The following is a 16586-nucleotide window of genomic DNA, read 5'->3' on the forward strand; positions in this document are numbered from 1 at the left end:
CAGGCGCAGATCCAGAACCTAATTTTGGGAGGAGCACTGGTATTTAAAGAAACAATCCAGGCACAATAACCACTACAGCACTATTTAGTGGTTATGGTGCCAGGAGTGTCTTGTTGCCCTCCCAGAGTAAGTAGTCAAACTGTTTAAGAATAGTTTGCCAACTTACTTGGGATCTGCCAGGATAGGAGCTGTAGTAGTGGATAGGGGCAGTAGTGTGTGTGAGAGAGGGGTGCAGTGTGTGTGTGAGCATGTGTAAGAGAGGTGCAATATGTGTGATGGGTGCGTGAACGATGTAGTGAGTGAGGGGTGCAGTGTGTGGGGGACCAGTGTGTGTGTGTGTGTGTGTGTGTGTGGTGGGGCAGTGTGAGTGTGTATGGGGAGAGTTATTGTGGGTCTGTGGGGGTAGGAGGGGAGATTAATAAATATTTAAGTGTTTTTTGTTTTTTTTAATTTAAAAAAATAAGCGTTCATATCCCCCCTCCCTGTTTACATTTGCCTGGGAGGGGGGACATTCCCTGCAATCCGTGGTGGTTCGGCGGAGAAGCCCTGCTGGTCCCAGTGGTGAGAGTGGACTCTAGCATCCTCAGGAGCATCTAGAGTTCACTCTCGTGAGATTTGGAGCATTGCCGTGGTAACCGGCACAGCCAGCAGGTGAGAGGGAGGCACCGTTTCGCGGCACCCCTGTGTGTCCCTGGGGTGCCGCGGCACACAGTTTGGGAACCGCTGGTCTATAACAACTCCCAAATCCTTCTCGTGTGTGGTTATCCTTAATTCACTACCATTTAGAGTGTAAGTTGCATGTGCATTCGTGACCCCCGGGTAGAGTTTTGAAGAGATTTTTTCAATGTGAAGGCCAAAGGATAGATTGGAGTCTAGCAACATACCTAGATATTTAATGGAGCAGACTGCTGTCAGTGTGCTATTTGAATTTGTGCTGATACACAGTTGTTGATTTTGTAGTTTACATAATTTAGGTACAGTTCCAAAGATCATTGTGACAGTTTGTTATCCGCTATCCACTTTTCTACCTCTGAATTAATTTTGGAGCACAGTCTAAAGCTGCGGTAGCTTGGGTTTACTAGCGTAGATTAGTGTTGTCTGCATACATGTGTACAGTTGCGGATTTGCAGACGTTAGACAGATCATTTATAAATAATGTGAAAAGCAGAGGTCAGAGTATGGAGCCTTGAGGGACACCACACGTGACTCGAAGAGGGAGGGAAGCGCTATGAGAAATGGCCACATATTGAAGTCAGTCTGAAACTTACGATCGAAACCAGGTTAGAGGACAATCACCAATGCCTGAGTTTTTAAGTTTTTGCAAAAGAATGCCATGGTCTACGGTGTCAAAGGCCTTGGCAAAATCAAGGAAAATAGCTCCAGTTAAGTATCCTTGTTCCATGCCAATTTGGATGTCATTGCAAACTTTTAAGAGGGCAGTCAAAGTTGAGTGATTTGGACGAAAGCCTGCTTGATCAGAGGTTAGAAACATAGAAACATAGAATGTGACGGCAGATAAGAACCATTCGGCCCATCTAGTCTGCCCAGTTTTCTAAATACTTTCATTAGTCCCTGGCATTATCTTATAGTTAGGATAGCCTTATGCCTATCCCACACATGCTTAAACTCCTTTACTGTGTTAACCTCTACCACTTCAGCTGGAAGGCTATTCCATGCATCCACTACCCTCTCAGTAAAGTAATACTTCCTGATATTATTTTTAAACCTTTGTCCCTCTAATTTAAGACTATGTCCTCTTGTTGTGGTAGTTTTTCTTCTTTTAAATATAGTCTCCTCCTTTACTGTGTTGATTCCCTTTATGTATTTAAATGTTTCTATCATATCCCCCTGTCTCGTCTTTCCTCCAAGCTATACATGTTAAGATCCTTTAACCTTTCCTGGTAAGTTTTATCCTGCAATCCATGAACCAGTTTAGTAGCCCTTCTTTGAACTCTCTCTAAGGTATCAATATCCTTCTGAAGATAGGGTCTCCAGTACTGTGTACAGTACTCCAAGTGAGGTCTCACCAGTATTCTGTACAATGGCATGAGCACTTCCCTCTTTCTACTGCTAATACCTCTCCCTATACAACCAAGCATTCTGCTAGCATTTCCTGCTGCTCTATTACATTGTCTGCCTACCTTTAGATTATTTAATTGTTGATAAGGTTAGATTATTTAATTGTTGATAATATTCACATAGTTGTGTGGACGCATTTTTCCAAGATTTCTGTGTGGTTGTGTGGACGCATTTTTCCAAGAATACTGGAAGCAATGATATCAGGCAGTAGTTAGATACCAAAGTATTGTCACCACTTTTATGAATAGGTACAACTTTGGCAGTTTTCCAAAGTTTGGGTATGTATCCGGACACCAGGGATTCATTGATAAGGCTAGTGACAGGTTTAGCAATTGCTGGCGCACTGAGCTTCAGCAACATTGCTGGATTTGATCTGGTCCACACTGTTTTTTTATTTTATTTTTAAATTATTAAGATGTTTATTAACGACACTAACAGGCACTGGTCTAAAATTAAATTTCTGTATATGATGATTTTGAAGATTTGGCAGGCCTGATCTTTATTTGTGGTCTGAAAATGAGTGTAATTTGTTATCTTAGCAATCATAATTTGTTATCTCAGCACATCCAACAAAATAATTCTTGAAGGCATTTGCTACATCTAGGGGGTGTTGCAGTGTTCGGTTGTCCATTTTGACAGTGGAGGGTGGGGAGTGGATTGTGGGGGTTCACAAATAGCTCTAGGGAGATGGGAAATTCATTGTAAATAACCTATAGGTGAATGCAGGGAATGTGCCATGTATACGGCCAAACTGACTTATCTATAAACATGTATCCCAACGCTATCATGTTCATTAAGATCTGTAGGTGCCCACACCCTTGCAGGGGTTAAAATTTAAGCTTGGTGCGGTGCAGCATTTTGCCACACATGAGCAATAGCCTCCCAATGCTTTCATATGGGAAAGCATTGGATTGGCTGAGGTCAAGCATGATGTTCTCAGCCAAGGTGAAGCGCACACTTTTATTACTTCAAAATAAACAATATGTCGTCATTTTGTACAGCTGTGTAACAGCATACATTAACCATTTCAGTTCCATTACCAATCTTTTCTTAATATGTCACGGTAGTTGGATCGAAAAAGTTATTAAATGCAAATGCACATCTGCTTAAAATAAATCCACTCTTGTTTATTTTGAAACCCTATGAGTGCTGCCTTTCACGTTTGAGTAATCGTTTTAAGTTATCAATTTTAGTTTTTTTAACTGCCTCCATATCTGTAAACTATGTTGGCGCGACGCATTATGGGGCTGACAATTTTTCCCAGGGCTGCTTTTCATTCCCATTCTGGCCCTGACTGAATGTGCACAAATAGTGTGTTAGTAACCCTTTCAAACCCATATGTAAAGTAAAGCACTTGAAGAATGACGTGCCAGGAATCCAATACAGCCTTTGGAAATCCATCCACTACAGACAACTCCCATAAGATTAACGGACCCCTGAAGTGTTAAAACCACCATTTAGGTGGCATGCCACTCCTTAGTCCACTTAGAAAAGGGTTAAAACTTACCTTATTTTCAGGACTGCGTGTATCCGCCGGGGCTTGCTCCGCCCCTGATCTGCCTCTTTGGCGGACATCATCAAAATTGATCACAGTGCAGGAAAGCATTGGATTGCTAAGATCAAGGGGACGGGGCCAAACACTGATATGGCCAATCAGCATCTCCTGATAGATATGCTTTGAATCAATAGGTCAGTGTCTGCATGCAGAGGGTGGAAGCACCTCTAGCAGCCATCTGAGGAGTGGCTAGTGGAGGTATCCCTAGGCTGTAATGTAAACGTTGCATTTTTGTTTACAACAAAAGGCCTGCAGTGACTGACTATACTCACCAGAACAACTACATTAAGCTGTAGTTTTTCTGTTGACTACAGTGTCCCTTTAAGGCATTGTGTGCATAATCTTGTATTATAAATCCCCCATGTAGCAGGGATGCTAATAGTCACAGCTATTTTACTACCTAACTGTACATGTTGGAATCCTATTAAAGCTAAAACATGCAAATGCTTCTGTCGATTCAACACTGAATCTAGAACACGCATTCATTTCAATCATACAGGGAATGTAGAAACATACAGCCACCATGGCATAGGGAGGGGTTCAATGGGTTTAATTCTTTCCAAAATGAACAGCCACGCAGATCATATTAGCATTTTCCTGTCACTTGTTATATATAACCAGTTCTCTAGAGTCTAGCAATAAGGGATTCATGTACCAGTCCATTCTTAAATTGAAGGGGGAAGAAAAAGGAGCATTCGTGGTGTAAAGTGCTAAATTTGGAGAATTCACCGGGGATCTGCAGGTTGAGTCAGAATTATTGCTTGTACCAGAATCAAGTTTCTTTTCTTAAAAATAATGTATTGTTTTATAAACACACAATAAATAAATTATCCATCAATAAAAAATAATCCTGAAGGGTAAATCTCAGTTTAGGGCCCTGGGGAGATAGCACAGCTAAGTGGACAAGGTCACATGTATGAGTGTGTGGATGGATGCTTGTGATTGGTTGTATGTGTGTATTGGAGTGGTATTGGAGTGGTTGTGTGTTTGGGAGTGGTGTATGGATCAACTTACCTCAGTGCCTCTTGGGAGTCGGGCCTGCAAACAGTCTCTGTTTTGTTGTACATTCATGCCACAGCTAGTGGGGGGAGGGGGAGAGGCATGTCCTTGCCAATATGTTTTGGGGCTGTTACATTGAGTGTCAGGATATGGACAAGGTCGGGTCTCAACCTCCCCTGCTCTGTAGGGTAAACTTTTAAGTTACCGACTTGGACGTGCCCACCGAGCTAGAAGCTGGCTGGTGATAAGCATTGGAAGGAAAAGGGAATTTGGTTTGGACGAGGGCTGAGGCGAGAACCCTGTGGGCAAGTTGGTGCATAGGCACGTGGTCTCTTTCATTGGCAAGGATGTTTATGTAAGCTAAAGTCTGTAGGGCACTAGTTAATAATTCTATGTTAAGTTATGGGTTATTTATGGTTATAATTAAATGCTAAAGTTTAAATTATGTTGTAATAAATGCTGTGGCCTGTTTCATCCAAATTCAGTGTGTCATTATTGGGGGTATAAGGGGTAGGCTCTGTTATTCCTATTCGCATCACATTCCCCGCTACGTCCATACATTAATAAATGCCACTTAAGGGGCACTATATACATCCAAACCACTTAATGACATTCAAGTGGTCTGGTTACTTGGTCATGTCATTTTAGCCCTGTAATGTAAACACAGTAATTTCAGTCAAGCAACAAAACATTTGTTGTTTTTTTTCCCCAGGGATAATCCTACCCCCAGTGCCAAACTGGAGGTGAGACAGCCACTAGTTGTAACATCTTCTTATGAGTAGTGTTTGATTGGAAAATCAAGCTGATAGCTACACATGGGCCATTTGATTGACACACACACACAAACACACACCAGGAGCTGAAGAAAACCAGCTGGAAGACACCTTCTCCAAACCCTGAGGCAACGCGACACTCAGCGAAGTAGTCACAGTATGGTATTTTTTGCAAATTGTGCAAAGACCCCAGACGGTGACAGAGCACCTTAAATGGATTCTCCCATTGACTAGGACCCTTGTGCAAATGTTTTTTTTTCACTCTTCGAGATGGCAGGAGGTTCTCACCTACATGGTATACAAGCATTTTCAATACATCAATTATCTGATGCGTAGAGCAAAGAAAGCGAAAAGAACCAAAAAAAAAAAAAACCCACAATAATTACACACCCATCTATTCCTCTTGCCTCAGAAGGAAGGTACCCTTCTGTGAAAAATAGCTCAGATCTGCAGGATTCAGAGTTCCCTTTTGTGTAAGAAAATTGCAAGAAGCAGCTGTGAAGGTAAAAAAAAAAAAAAAAAAAAAAAAGGAATGAAGAGTGAGAAATTAATGTGGGCAATGTAAAACGCTGCAGATTATTCACACAGCTCCAGAGATTGCATTGAATGTGAGACAAGATCAGGGGCTCTGGGGTGACATACATGGGGTTAATCGCAGGTATTCTGCCAACATGGACACAGCGGAGACCATACGTGGCATTTATTTCAAAATTGAGCCTTCAGACCGCATTGTTTCAGTGTCAACAAATATAGAACTAGCCCAGCAGGACCAAGAATCAGAGACATGCCGGGTTAATAGAGGTGTTTTAAAAAGGGAACATTAGTGTAATGGATGAATTTAGTATAAAAAGTGGCCCTATGTTACATTATCCAACCACAATAGAGAAAGGAAAATATGGAATCAAGATTACATATAGCTCTGAAAACAGGTTTAAAAATAAAAGAAATAATCCACAATATATCGTCAAACAAACACATTGTAATCCATAAAGTCTGAGATTTGTTTACTTAACCAGGATTGGTTTACAATTTACAAAAGTTAGGTTTTAGGCCTGAATATCACAACCGAAACACTGTGTGTACTACAACCATTTCGTCTCATTAAATTAATTATACTGCCTGAAGTCCTGCTTCATGGTCCTTTTCCATGTTAAACCATTTTTGAGCAGTTTAACACTGAATGAGGATCTTTGACTTCCCATAAGGACAAAGAAATTGGCCAGGGCAGTGCCATAGAGTGTCATCCCCACTGACGCATACACCCCAAGGTGGGCATGTCAGTTTAATGTTCCACCAGGGCAGCCAATGCACAGAACCCTGCTAAGGAGCTCTTACAGGGAAAATACCCTCTGTTTGTTTAGTGTGGTGCAAACAAAATGAATGACATGGTTGTTCTGCATTTGCTGATAACTTGTCTCTAGTATCCCCATACGTGATATTTCACAGGACAAAAAAAAAAAAAAAAAAAAAAAGGAAACAGGGTTGGGAGGGTGTGTTGCAGGTGTGTGGCTGCCTGTGGTTTTGTATGTGTTTCAACGCCACTGGTGAGGTTGCATTGTGGGGAGGTGGCTTACTGTGTTGTGTGGGATAGACCACCTGTGTAGTGTGTGCATTAAACTATCTGTATTGTTGTGTTTGTGTACAAGGACGCTCCTTGTGGGATTGAGAGTGTGTGTGTATGGATTCTGTTTTGGGGTTATATTTGTGCGATTGCATGTGAGGGGGAGGCTGCTTGAAAGGTTGCCTAAGTGTGCAGGCTTCCTGTGGACTTTTGTGTCTGTGAATGGGACTATTTGCAGTGCAGTGTGTGGGGAAAGGCTGTTGGGTTTGTGATTGTGTGTGATAAGGGAACATTATACGATAGGAGCTGTAGTGTGTGTGTGTGTGTGGGGGGGGGGGGGGGGCGGGGAAGGGGTAAGGGTAAGGATCTGTACTGTATTTGTGGAGGCATATCGGCTGTTGTGTGTGGGGGATAGGGGCAGTAATATATGTGGGTGATAAGGGCTGGAGTATATATGGCCCTACGGCCATTGCAGCCAGAGAATCATTCAGATTGCCTGATGGCCAGTCCGAACCTGACCCTAAGACACTCGTTGCTCCATAGGCACAACAGAACGCTGCTGTGGTTATGGTGCTTGTAGTGTTTCTTTAAAGTTGCTCTGTCATTATTTTGTTCTTACACGCAAGGATTACAATGAGTGTGCCAAAATCAGACCTCCCAAATGATACTGGTGTAGCTCTGTCTACATTACCTAGGCATCCTAAATACCAGGCCAACTCAGGGCCACCATTTTACTCCCCAAGGCAGGATGCAGATGATGATCAAATATCCTTGTGCCCCAGTCAGGACTCTCCAGTGTGTAGCATTCATTGCCATGGGAGCATGCCTAATCTAGTTTGCCAACAGGACTGTTTGTACAGATATTGCATTGAATGTTAATCCTAAAGCCACAGATTACAAAGTTAAGACAATTTGCTCAACAGCATAATAGATGGACACAGCTACACTGCGTGGTCAACAATATGTGAACACCTGACTATTACTTCTACAAGGACTTGATGGCTAAACTTTTCCCAAAACCATGGGCAATAAAGTTGAGCCCTCCTCCCTTTTCGACTATAACTCTTGCCACTATTCTGAGAAGGCCTTCCCCAAGATTTTGGATTGCGTCTCTGAAAATTCATGTCCATTGAGCCGAAGGACTAGGTTTGGCTGTCAATCAGGGTTCAAATTCATCCCAAAAATGTTCAATGGCATTAAGGTCAGAGCTCTTGGCAGGCCACTCGGGTTCCTCAACATTGAACAATGTCTTACTCTTCATGGACCTCACTTTGTGCACAGTCACAGTGGAACAAGATATGTCCTTCCAAAACTGATGCACCAAATTGTCTTAAACGACTTTGTAATCTGTGGCTTTAGGATGAACATTCAATGGAACTAAAGGACACAAGCAATGAAAAATGGCCTCAGTCCACTAGCCGACTCTGCAAAACTGTAGACACTATGCATTCCAGTAGGTAGCATTCTCCTGACATTTACCACACCCAGTTTCTTCTATCCGACTGCCAGACAGTGAAGTATGATACATCAGTCCATTATACATCAGTCTGCTTTTGAGTCCAGTGGCAGCATGCTTTGCATAATTTCAGTCAACACATATTGATGTTAGGCTTGTGCACAGCTACTTGGCCAAGAAAACCCATTTCATGAAGCTCCTGTTGCACAGTTCTTGTGCTGAGGTTGCTTCCAGAGGCAGTTTGGAGCTCCATAGTGAGTTATGAAACAGAGGAAAGGAGAACATTTACAGTTTACCAGGATATGTCTAGTAGGGAATACATTTCACAGCAGCGGCGGAACTACCACGGTCGCAGCTCTGACCGGGCCCGTCCGCCTATTGACCCCTGAGACCGGGGCGCCCGGCCACACGGAAAACTGCCGGGGCCGCATTTAAGGGGCCCGTGCTCTTGGGGCCACCCAATGGCAGTGAATTTCCTTGGGCCCGGTCGCACTCTTAAAGCGTTGCGGTGCTGAACGGGCCCCAGGAAATCCATTGCCATCGGGTGGCCCCAAGAGCATGGGCCACTCGATGGGCCCTTTCAATGCGGCCCCAGCATTTTTTCCATGCGGCCAGGCACCCCGGCCGCAGAGGTCGACAGGGCGATGATGACATCAGAGCTGGGAGGAAGCCGTCACTTCTCCCAGCTAATAGAGCACTGTGCGGGTCAGGAGGAGGGAGTCAGAGTGGGAGCTCTGACTCCCATCAGCATGAGGCAGCCACTGGATCCCAGGGAATGAGAGAGAATGAGAGAGACTGTATCAATATATATATGTGTCTGTATGTTACTGACTGTATGCTTGTCATTAAGTGTGTCTGTATCTACATGCGTGTCTATATGTGTATCTCTCTGTATATGTATCTGCATGTGTGTCAGTGTGTGCCCCTATGCATCTGTATGTGTGTCACGGTTTATATCTGTATATGTGCATCTGCATGTGTGTCTATGTATCTGTATGTGTGTCAGTGTGTATGTATTAGCATGTGTGTCCGTTTATGTAACTGTATTGTACAAATGGAGGGATGGGGGGGGGGGGAGGGGGGGGGCAGGGCACTTGTCACACCGGGGCCCTGTGGTTTCTAGTTACGCCTCTGTTGCACAGTCTGACTTGTGTAAAAAGTGGCAATCCATTATACCACCAATGTTTATCTATAGAGATTTCATAGCATTTTGTGCACCGGTTAGCAATGGAACAGCTGAACTAAATTTATAGTGTCCATATAAATGTATATGCTATTATTAGTGGACACGCTCTGCCTCCCGTGAGTCAAGTCTGGTGGTTTGACATCTTGGCCAACAGTTTCCCCATCTCTGAATTATTCATTATCCTTTATCTATCTCTCTTCAATAGGACATATCTGCGCATTTATATTCATTACAGTCATTGCTCCAATGTGAATTTAAGGTCTGTGGACGGACTATGAACATCACTGTAAAACAGTTTTAATACGATTTTTAACAGTCTTCCCATTTCTACTCTCTACTTCCCGTACTTGTATTCTAAATAAATAAAATAATTATGTATACACAAATTCCGAAAAACTATTTTTAATAGATGGGGGGAGGAGAAAGATTTGTTCTGTGGAGTGCACACAAAATTATGGTCCAGCAATGTATGCAGAGATGCGGGATGGGACTGCAGCATCTGTTTTAGAAACGCTTGCTCAATACATCTTGCAAAATAAAATTTAAAAAAAGTTTAATAACAGGCCTGTCACATTAATCAGAAAGGATTTCTTAATTACAAATGCACAGCACTGACACATTCTCCTCCTGAGCTACAGAGGAATCATGGAAGAGGAGTGCCGATTTAACCCATTCTGCATGCCAACGGTCAGGCAGTCCCAGGAACTGGTGGAGTTTATCATTGTGTTAAGCGGTCTAAAGATCAGTAGCTCCAAGAAAGTCATGAAGCAAATGTTTTTGTTAAAAACCGCGAGGATATGGTTGTCAATGGCATGATGATCGAGATAAAATAGAAATAAAATAAAGTGTGCTAGGGCAAGGGAAGTTACAGCATATCAAGGGAAGAATAGACCGATTGGGGGGGCATACAGAAGGTAAGAGGAAAAAGGGAAATTGGTGGATGTAATATCTTGAATATTCTACATTGGAAGAGTATACCATATAAGCAGAAGAGACATGGTTCATACAATAGCGGTGGGTGCCACACAGAATATAAAGGGAGGAATGTGCATAGGATCATGGGATGCAGACTATAACTGCAAATGTAACAGGGATGAGATAGACAGGAACTATTAAGGAGGATTACAAAATAATAAAATGCTACAATTTACTACAAAGATACAATTACATAAACTCAATAGGGCTGGGAGTTCCTTGAAGCTAACCTCTAGGAGACTTGATAGGCAACCCATTACTGGAAATCAAAAATATTACAATGTCCTGCCTTGACTGGGAGAGTCTAATTGTGTTGTTAAAAGGAACCAGCTCATTAAACATGTAGTTTCTCCTAACTGGATAGTAAGTTATATTTTAATTTCTTGAGATCTTGCTGTACCTGCAATAGCGTGCGTATCCATAGGTATTAAGGGGTATCACTTACAGTACACCTTGAGATGTCTCGTGTGGTCTATTGAGCCATATCCATAGGGACCATACATAATATAAAAAAAAAGAAGATGCAGAACGATGGGGATGCAGAATATAAAGGGATGAGACAGAGGGAAGAACATAAAACAGATGAGACAGAGGTGGGGGACATACAGAATATAACAGGGAAGAAAAAACAGAGGAGAGGGTACAGTTCATGAAGAGGAGAGGAGAGTGTTAAAGGGACACTATAGTCATCAGAACAACTACAGCTTATTGAATTTATTCTGGTGAGTAGAATCATTACCTTCAGGCTTTTTGCTGTAAACACTGTCTTTTCAGAGAAAATGCAGTGTTTACATTACAGCCTAGTGGTAACTTCACTGGCCACTCCTCGGATAGCTGTTCGAGATCCTTCCTGGGTCATGGCTGCCTAAAATGCATCCAAACATTCAGTATCTCCTCCCTCTGCATGCAGACACTGAACTTTCCTCATAGAGATGAATTGATTCAATTCATCTCTATGAGGAGATGGTGATTGGCCAGGGCTGTGTTTGAATCATGCTGGCTCTGCCCCTGATCTGCCTCCTGGTCAGTCTCAGCCAATCCTATGGAGAAGCAGAAATGTGATTGGATCAGGCCACCACTTCTGATGAGGTCAGCAGACAGCTGTTTTTCTGAGGCAAACAGCATGCAGAGCTACAGCTTCAGGCTTTAATACAAGTAAGATTTTGCTATATTTATGGCGGCATGAGGGACCCAGGGGGGCTAGATGGTGGGTTTAACATTATAAGGTTTGTGTTCCTGACCCTATAGTGTTACTTTAATATGTTGAAATCAAACAGGAAATGGAACACATGAGTTTTAGCTGAAGCCACTAGAAACCTCAAGTATGTGTAATGGGGAAGGTTTATGGATGTGGCAAAAAGAGTAACATGGTGCAAAGATCTACCAGTGAAGAAATGGAACATTCCTATTAACTAGTTTAACAAACTGAAATTAAGTGACAAGCAGCAGGGTAATATCAATGACAAAACACATATGAGAAAAGAATATGCAATGAAAACAAAACATGTAAGGACTCATTTAGCTTATGAGTATGTCCTGGATGTAATACATGTTGATACAGATGAAGCAACCTCTTAATTATAAATATTTGGCTATGCTTGAATAGTCGCATGGTTATGGGATAGTATATAATTCGATCAATGCCACTGGAGCTGCAGTATAATTTCCGAGCACCTAGTATACTACGTGTAAGAGCTACTTACACACAATATTTATGCATTTACTTTCAGAACACTAGGGGGCAGTATGGGCATTCCTTCCAAATCATAAAGCAAAATACGTTTTTGCTGCCCAATCTGATATAACAGTGCAATTTGTGAAATAAACAACACTTTAGCTGGCCAGGTTTAAAAAAAAAAAAAAACACAAAAAAAAAAAAAAACAACCTAAAACAAATGAAGTGGCTTCTCATCTGCAATTTACAGCTCCAGATTACATATTGGAGAAGCAGACATGCATTTTAACCAAGTCTTTTCTGCAGGAAATTCTGGGTGAATTTCTCAGAACAGTCGATGTTACCAAGAAGTACATGCAAAGTAAGCTACTGCAGGGTAGTTCTACAGACAGGCATATACGTCATGAGCAGGTAACTTATATGAGAAAATATTCTAAACTCTTCATCCATCAATGTCAAGGAGAAGCTAACAAATTACAGGCTATTCAGCATAGACTGCATCTTTACAAAAAGCCATTTCAGGTTAAATGGACATTATAGCCATCAAAACAACTTTAGCTTAATGAAGCAGTTTGGGTGTAGATCATGTCTCTGCTGCCTCACTACCAAATTCACTGCCATTTGCGAGTTAAATCGGTTTTGTTTTGGTTTATGCTACACATGCCATGCCATGAAACAAAATGATTTCATATTCAATCAGATGTAACTGCATATTGAACTTTAAATTACACAAAGGGAGGTCCTGCAGGGCCTAGCAAGCTATTAACATGAGATAAATTCTACATTAAACAGAATTTGCCATAAAGGAAGTAGAAACATTAGATTACTCTTTACAGGAAGTGTTTAGGAAGGCTGTGTAAGTCACATGCAGGGAATCAGAATGAGCAAAATTGTTAACTCCTAAATTGTCTGAATAAACAAAGTGATTTAACTCCTAAATGGCAGAGAATTTAGCTGTGAGACTGCAGGGGCATGATCTATACACCAAAACTGCTTCATTCAACAAAAGTTGTTTTGGTGACTATAGTGTCCCTTTAACCCCTTAAGGACACATGACATGTGTGACATGTCATGATTTCCTTTTATTCCAGAAGTTTGGTCCTTAAGGGGTTAAAGAACTAGAATACATTTTGTTTTGCTATCCCAATTGATGGATCAGTCACCAGATGTGTTGCTATGTAACAAAAAGTCCAGGGACTTTAGCCCAAGGGTAAAGTTTATGGTTCTTCCCAAAACCCCATCATATCCTTAAACATACCCAAACATGTTCCCTAAATTAAATTGGGACACAATATCTTTGATCAGATGCAAAGTATTATGTACTGATATTTATAAAAATCTGCTGTATTAATTTCAATCCATGGTGTATTAAAATGGCAACCCTCTGAATTAAAACCCTCAATACTAACCCTACACTGTGCTACATAATTAACTCCAAACATGGTGCATTAAAGTAGCACTGTCCCCTGGAAGAACTAACCGCGGCGCTTAAGCTAACCAAATCAAACAAGGCTCTGGGCCCAGACGGACTCCCAGCGAGCTACCTCCGAACACACAGACCTCTTGCTGCCACACCTATTGACAGGCCTGAATTCACTGCTGGATGGCGGACAACTCCCGGTAGACACACACCGGGCCGTCTTAACAGTCCTGCCAAAAGATGGAAAAGATCCAGCCTGCTGCGCGAGTTACCGCCCCATCTTCCTCTTAAACGTCGACCTAAAAGTTGTTCGCGAAGACCATGGCTCTCCGCCTCGCCAGGGTGCTGCCCTCCCTGGTCCATCCAGACCAGGTGGGCTTTATCCCTGGCAGAGAATCCCGGGATAACACCATATGGGCCCTCAACATCATCCACTCGAACGCACGGTCGGGGAATGGTCCTCCTCTCCACGGACGCTGAAAAGGCCTTCGACCGAGTCGACTGGTCCTATCTAGCGGCTACTCTACAACACATGGGACTCAGATCCAACATCCAAGCCTAGATAGCTGCGCTTTACACGTCACAAATAAGAGTCAACGGCGCCCTCTCAGAGCCATTCCCAACACGCAATGGTACACGACAAGGGTGTCCCCTTTCCCCCCTGCTGTTCGCCCTCTCTTTGGAACCGTTCCTGGAGGCGGTCAGGACGGATGGAGGAATCGCGGGACACACAATGGGGAACACGGAACAAAGGGTGGTGGCGTATGCAGAAGATCTGCTCTTCTTCCTGGAACAGCCCCTGGTCTCCATTCCAAACACACTAGGCCTATTCAGACAATTCGGGAGGATCTCGAATCTGAAACTTAACACTGAAAAGTCGGAGGCCATAAACATCTCGGTCACCGCCGATCTTGGGGCACATATACGTTCCCACTTTAGATTCAGATGTTGCGGCACCAAATTGAAATACCTTGGCATTTGGCTGACCAAAGAACTTTCACACCTCTACCAGGCGAACTTTACCCCAATCCTCACCTCCCTACAGGCAGACATGAACAAATGGACGGACCTCTATATCTCGTGGTTCGGACGATGTAACGCAATAAAAATTAATATCCTCCCACGCATCCTCTATCTTTCCCAGACGGTGCCGATCCCCATCCCACGGGCCTTTTTCCCCAAGCCATTTCCACCGCAATTAGACACTTTGTATGTAAGAGAAGAGCGCCAAGAATCAGTAGGCATCAACTGGAACTACCCAAACTGCAGGGGGGGGGGGAACGGGTCTCCCCTCGATCATAGGCTACTAACGGGCAACACATTTGCTGAGGGTCACTGATTGGAACTCCCACCCGACGGAGAAGTTGTGGGTGAAAGCAGAAATAGCGCATGCAGAGGGGAAAATACCCTCGGAACTATGGAGGACAGGAATTACACCTCACGCTCTCAGCACTGGCAACCCCCTGATAGACGCAACCCTCAAGACTTGGTGTACACTCCGTTACCCCCAACAGCTGACAACACACAACAGTCCACTCACACCTCTCACCCACAACCCAGAAATCGGAGGAGGACTGGTCTTACATACGCCAATGGTACACTAACGCTCCCTAAAAACCTTACCCGAACTAATCCCAGATAATGCCCCAACGGTGCTCGACCGGTTCCGATACCACCAGGTCAAATCCTTCTACAACTCCACAATGGCCAAACAACAATTCCACCGAGACCCCACATACTTTGAAACAATATGCATCAATAGACGACATATGGAGAGGGGAATCTCGGCGCTATACGCACTGCTTCTGGAAGGAGAGAACTGTCCGCCACCGAAATACATCGCCAGATGGGAGAGAGAGACGGGGGAGGTGCTCGATGCCCAAGAATGGGATAAGATTTTCCTACTCACGCACAAGAGTTCAATCTGCTCAAAATTCCAGGAGATGAGCTACAAACTACTAACCGTCTGGTACAGAACCCCTGACGTACTACATCGCATGAACCCAGACAACGATGAGAAATGCTGGCGGTCTGGTGAAGAGAGAGGCACTATGATCCACATATGGGGGACTTGCCCAGCCATCACCCCATTCTGGGAGATGGTACACACCAAAATACGGGAAATTTCGGACCCGGAGCTCCCACTCCAGCCCCTCTCCATGCTACTACACCACACCACCATGTCATTGAAAACCTATAAAAAAAATCCCTCACAAGACACTTACTGACGGCAGCTAAATCACTGATACCCACCATGTGGAAAAGGCCAACCACCCCCACATTCCAACAATGGGTCGACAGAGTGGGAGAAATACACACCATGGAGACCATGACAGCAGCCCTCCAAGGCCGCTCTGAGAAATGTCATCTAATCTGGACCCCATGGATTCTGTACGTCGCGGCAGAAGGCTCAGCCTCATGAAAAATTACATTCAGATCACAATGAGTAAACCCCCCCTTTTTACTCCCAACCCCTGCCTCGCCTCTTTCTAACTAGACTATACCCCTCCTCTGCCTCCTAACCCCCCCCCCATCCTCTTGATCGCATCCTGACTTGACCACCCCCCACCATGTACTAGATTAAGACATTCAACCCGAGAGTACATCTTAGAGAGGGCTACACCGGACACAGACATGTTGAGGGCCAGTTGATAAAAACCTTGAAGATCGAAGCGAAGTGCTGGGTACATATAAGACGCCCCAAAATTACAAGACCCAACTGCAAAGACAACCACACGTTAGGCCACACCACTTCAAGTACCAGGGTCAGCCCGACAACACACAAGCCACACTCCGACCTTGCATACATACTTAAGGGACGTGTTGTACACCCAGGCCCTACCAAACGCAGACAGGGACGCGCTCTACAAAGTGCGTACACCTGGACACGGGAGAGGTGGGTCTGGC

At 43.6% G+C, this 16586-nt stretch overlaps 1 protein-coding gene across 7 annotated transcripts in view; it reads right to left on the reverse strand.

The window, feature by feature from the left end:
- GRIP2 (glutamate receptor interacting protein 2) overlaps positions 1 to 16586 on the reverse strand; it is a 383817-nt gene that overhangs the window by 76874 nt on the left and 290357 nt on the right. The gene's annotated exons all lie outside the window — the stretch shown is intronic.

The sequence above is a fragment of the Pelobates fuscus genome, chromosome 7, assembly GCF_036172605.1.
Source record: "Pelobates fuscus isolate aPelFus1 chromosome 7, aPelFus1.pri, whole genome shotgun sequence".
Lineage (NCBI taxonomy): Eukaryota > Metazoa > Chordata > Amphibia > Anura > Pelobatidae > Pelobates > Pelobates fuscus.